Raw genomic sequence first — 4,503 nt, 5'->3', positions numbered from 1 at the left:
GGGAGACTCTTGAAGGACATTGAAGCAGGGCGCCAGTGTGATCAAATTATGTCTCAGAAATCTCTGGCAGCATATGAAGACTTACTTAGAGTCAGGTGCAAATATGTGAACACCTGAACCAGGCAGTGCTCAAGAGAGAGGGGAATGTAAGGAGAGAGAAATGCTAAAATATATGGGAACAACAGAGATGGTGAATTTGACCTAAGTGCTCATGGGACAGTTTCCTGCTACTGTCTATGAGCCTCTCACATACTTAGGTAAGTTGATTATCATTTTTCTCTTTCTTCATATACTAACCAATTACTCAGAAGGCATTTTTTTGGACTCAGGTTAGAGCATATTACAGTGTTTAAGAATTCTTGGGGTCAGTGAGCTAAGCTGGAATCTCTTTAGAATGTGTAATTTCTCCTGCTTCTGCTTCTCATTTATGTGATTTAGGGGTAATATTAATACTCACCTCAGTAGGTGAGTATTAGGTGAGTATAAAAAGAGCTTATAGAGTAGGAAGAAAGCATATAGATGGCACAGGCAAGTACAAGCTGCTATGATCTTAATATGTAAGTCAACTCAAAAAGTTGGTGATAGGAAATGTCCTGCCCCTTCCAAATAAATGGAAATAAAGACAATTTGAATAACTGCTCATTACCCTCTAGGAATCAGTAAACTCACTGTTTGAATCTTCTCTTTCCAGTGCCCCCTGCTGTCTACTGGTTTGTCCTTGGCTTTCAGGATATTTCTCTCCTTTCCTTTCAATATGAATAAAGTAGGCTCAGTGGAGAGGGGGAATTTCTCCTTAGTTAATACAATCATACTCTTTTGGTCACATTTTATCTTAAATGAATCACTTATTTTTTTTTGGCTCAAAATATACTTTATATATGATTTAAATTTTGAAAAAGGTATTTGTGGTTTTTAGGGTGACTGTAAATTCATGATTATTAACTTTTTAGAAAAGGCCAGAGTAAATAGGAAATATAAAATGTTGCTCTTTATCTCTAGCCAGACAAAGGGGGGGGATATTAGTGTCCATGGGTGAACATGTGCTCAAAGCACTAGTGGTGATATGCTCTGCATAGTCATGTAAATTTAGAGTTTATAAAAATTCAGTTGAGTGTGGAAATAAAGAACATATTTAAGTGACTCAAGGTTTATAAGTAAAATATCTGTGTTTCAAGTAAGATGAGCAAGGAACCTAAATGTTCCCTGTAATTTAGATGAAGTTTAAAATAAAAAAAAAAGAAACAGATGTGTATAAATGGAAGCATATTTCAGTTATATGGAAGCAAATAATACTTGACTTTTTCTGGTGAATAAAATAAACAACCTAAGAAATATGATTTTATATTCATAATTTGCCCCTGCTAATGCCAACACTCCTGGACTTATATGATTTTATTTGCAATTGTTCACTTTGAATATTTAATAATTAGTGATTAAACACATATTTATTTTATTGGTATGGGTATCAAACAAGAGGCTATTTTAATTTTGATCAGTTTTGATGGAAATACTAGATTTTTCCAATTGTAGCTGAGTCCTGCTGTCATCAATAGGGTAGAGAATAAGCCACTGAGAAGACACAGGACACAGCCTCATGAAAATTTTTATCTTTGCTAAACTATTGATAGCATTGTTATTGAGAAAGTATGCCCTGCTAATCACAACACTGACCTAAACAATGTTTAGTACAGAACTTTGTGAAATCACTGGACTTTGGGAGACAGTGTGATGTAATAAGGAAATCATTAAAGTAGAGGGTAAGAAGTTGTCTAACTTGGTACTGTGCTGACCTTGTGCGCAGGAGGACCTCAGACTAACAACGCCTGCAGAAAGGCTCGGCATGCTATGCCTACCTATAACCCCAGAGCTGCAACAACAGACACAGGCAGATGCCAGAGTTCACTGTGCAGCCAGTCTAGCTGAGACACAGAGCTTCAAGTTTAATGACAGACCACATCTATAAGAGTAAGGTAGTGTGCTTACCGAGGCAGCACATGTACTAAACTTGGAACGATACAGAGATCAGCATGGCCTCCGTGCAAGGATGACATGCATATTCATGAAGTGTGCCAAAATTTTGAGGCCTCTGGGACACCTGAGCAGCATTCCACTTGGAGATGTTTCTGCTTGCTCCTCATCTGCCAGGACCAACTGAAACATAGACAGTGAACCCAGAGGAAGGACCACCAGAACAGCTCAGATAGCCAGAATTCAGCATAAGAACACAAGCAACAAAACTCAAGGCCCAGATTTTTTTGTTCTGTTGCTCTTCTTGTGGAGCTCCTGTCCTCTCCAGGTCTTACTATATCATCCTTCTCCCATAAGATTCCCTGCACTCTGCCCAAAGTTTGGTTATGAGTCTCAGCATCTGCTTTGATACACTGCTGGCTAGAGTCTTTCAGAGTTCCTCTGTAGACAGGCTCCTTTTCTGTTTCCTGTTTTCTCCTTCTTCCAGTGTCCATCCTATTTGTCTTTCTGAGTGAGGATTGATCATCTTACCCAAGGTCCTCCTTCTTGCTTAGCTTTTTTAGGTGTACCTATTCATGGATATATCCAGATAACCTAGACCCCCTGCTCAGATGTAGCCCATATCAGCTCAGTATCCAAGTGAGTTCCCCAATAAGGGGAACAGGGACTGTCTCTAAAATGCACTCAGTGACTGGATCTTTGATCACCTCCCTTTGATGTGGGAACAGACTTACAAGGCCACAGAAGAAGACAATGCAGCCAGTCTTCATGAGACCTGATAAGCTAGAGTCAGAGGGAAGGGAGGAGAACCTCCCTTATCATTTCTCTCCCAGAGAGAGGCATGTGAGGAGATGAGGGAGGGAAGGTGGATTTGGAAGGGAATGAGGAAGGGAGCTACAGCTCAGATACAAAATGAATAAACTGTAATTAATATAAAAACTAAAAATTTGTACTTGAGCCTCTTTTGAATATATGCCTAGGAGTGGTACAGCTGGATCATGAGGAAGTGCTATTCCTAGTTGTCTGAGGAAGCACCAGATTGATTTCCAAAGTGGTTGTACAAGTTTACATTCCCACCAGCAGTGGAGTAGGGTTCCACTTTCTCCACAACCTCTCCAGCATGTGTTGTCACTTGAGTTTTTGATCTTAGCCACTCTTATGGGTGTAAGGTGAAATCTTAGGGTCGTTTTGATCTGCATTTCCCATATGACTAAGGTCGTTGAACATTTCTTTAAGTGTTTCTCTGCCATTTGATATTCCTCTATTGAAAATTCTCTGTTTAGCTCTGTACTCCATTTTTTAATTGGATTACTTGATTTGTGGCTGTTTAACTTTTTCAGTTCTTTATATATACTGGATATTAGTCCTCTGTCAGATATAGATCATTTGTGAAGATCTTTTCCCAATCTGTAGGCTGTTGTTTTATTCTGATGACAGTGTCCTTTGCTTTACAGTAGCTTTTCAGTTTCATGAGGTCCCATTTATTTATTGTTGCTCTTAGAGCCTGTGCTGTTAGTGCTCTGTTTAGGAAGTTGTCTCCTGTGCCAATGAGTTCAAGGATCTTCCCCACTTTTTCTTCTAACAGATTTAGCGTGTCTGGTTTTATGTGGAGGTCTTTGATCCACTTGGACTTTAGTTTTGTGCAGTGTGATAAGTACGGATCGATTTGCAGTTTTCTACATGTAGACATCCAGTTAGAACAGCACCATTTGTTGGAGATGCTGTCTTTTTTCCATTGAATGGTTTTGGCATCTTTGTCAAAAATCAGGTGTCCATAAGTGTTTGGATTTATGTCAGGGTCTTCTATTCCATTCCATTGATCCACCAATCTGTTTCTATGCCAGTACCATGCAGTTTTTAGTATTGTTACTCTATAGTACAGCTTGAGATTAGGGATGAAGATACCTCCTGAAGATCTTTTACTGTAGAGAATTGTTTTAGCAATTCTGGGTTTCTTGTTGTTCCATATGAAGGTGAGAATTTTTCTTTCAAGGTCTGTTAAGAATTGTGTTGGTAATTTGATGAGAATTGCATTGAATCTGTAGATTGCTTTTGGTAAAATGGCTATTTTTACTATCTTAATCCTGCCAAGCCATGAGCATGGGAGATCTTTCCATCTTCTGATATCTTCTTCTAATTCTTTCTTCAGAGTCTGGACATGCAAATCAAAACGACCTTGAGATTTCACCTTACACCCATCAGAATGGCCAAGATCAAAAGCTCAATTGACAACACATGCAGTAGAGGTTGTGGAGAAAGGGAAACCCTCCTCCACTACTGGTGGGAATGTAAACTTGTACAACCAGCCTGAAAATCAATCTGGCACTTCTTCAGACAACTAGGAATAGCACTTCCTCAAGATCCAGCCATACCTCACTTAGACATATATCCAAAAGAGGCTCAAGTACACAATAAGGGCATTTGCTCAACCATGTTTGTAGCAGCCTTATTTGTAATAGCCAGAAGCTGGAAACAGCCCAGATGACCCTCATTGGAGGAATGGATACAGAAATTGTTATACATCTACACAATGGA

The 4,503-nt window shown here is 39.2% G+C and overlaps 1 non-coding gene across 1 annotated transcript; it reads left to right on the top strand.

The window, feature by feature from the left end:
• Nucleotides 1–1,975: 1,975 nt before the first annotated feature.
• LOC132655490 (U6 spliceosomal RNA) lies at nt 1,976–2,079 on the top strand. Its single transcript, XR_009593298.1, has one exon. It is a non-coding gene; the product is annotated as a U6 spliceosomal RNA (small nuclear RNA).
• Nucleotides 2,080–4,503: the final 2,424 nt, after the last annotated feature.

The sequence above is a fragment of the Meriones unguiculatus genome, chromosome 7, assembly GCF_030254825.1.
Source record: "Meriones unguiculatus strain TT.TT164.6M chromosome 7, Bangor_MerUng_6.1, whole genome shotgun sequence".
Lineage (NCBI taxonomy): Eukaryota > Metazoa > Chordata > Mammalia > Rodentia > Muridae > Meriones > Meriones unguiculatus.
The sequence above is the reverse complement of the archived record's forward strand: the minus strand, read 5'-3'. Positions and strand labels throughout refer to the sequence as shown.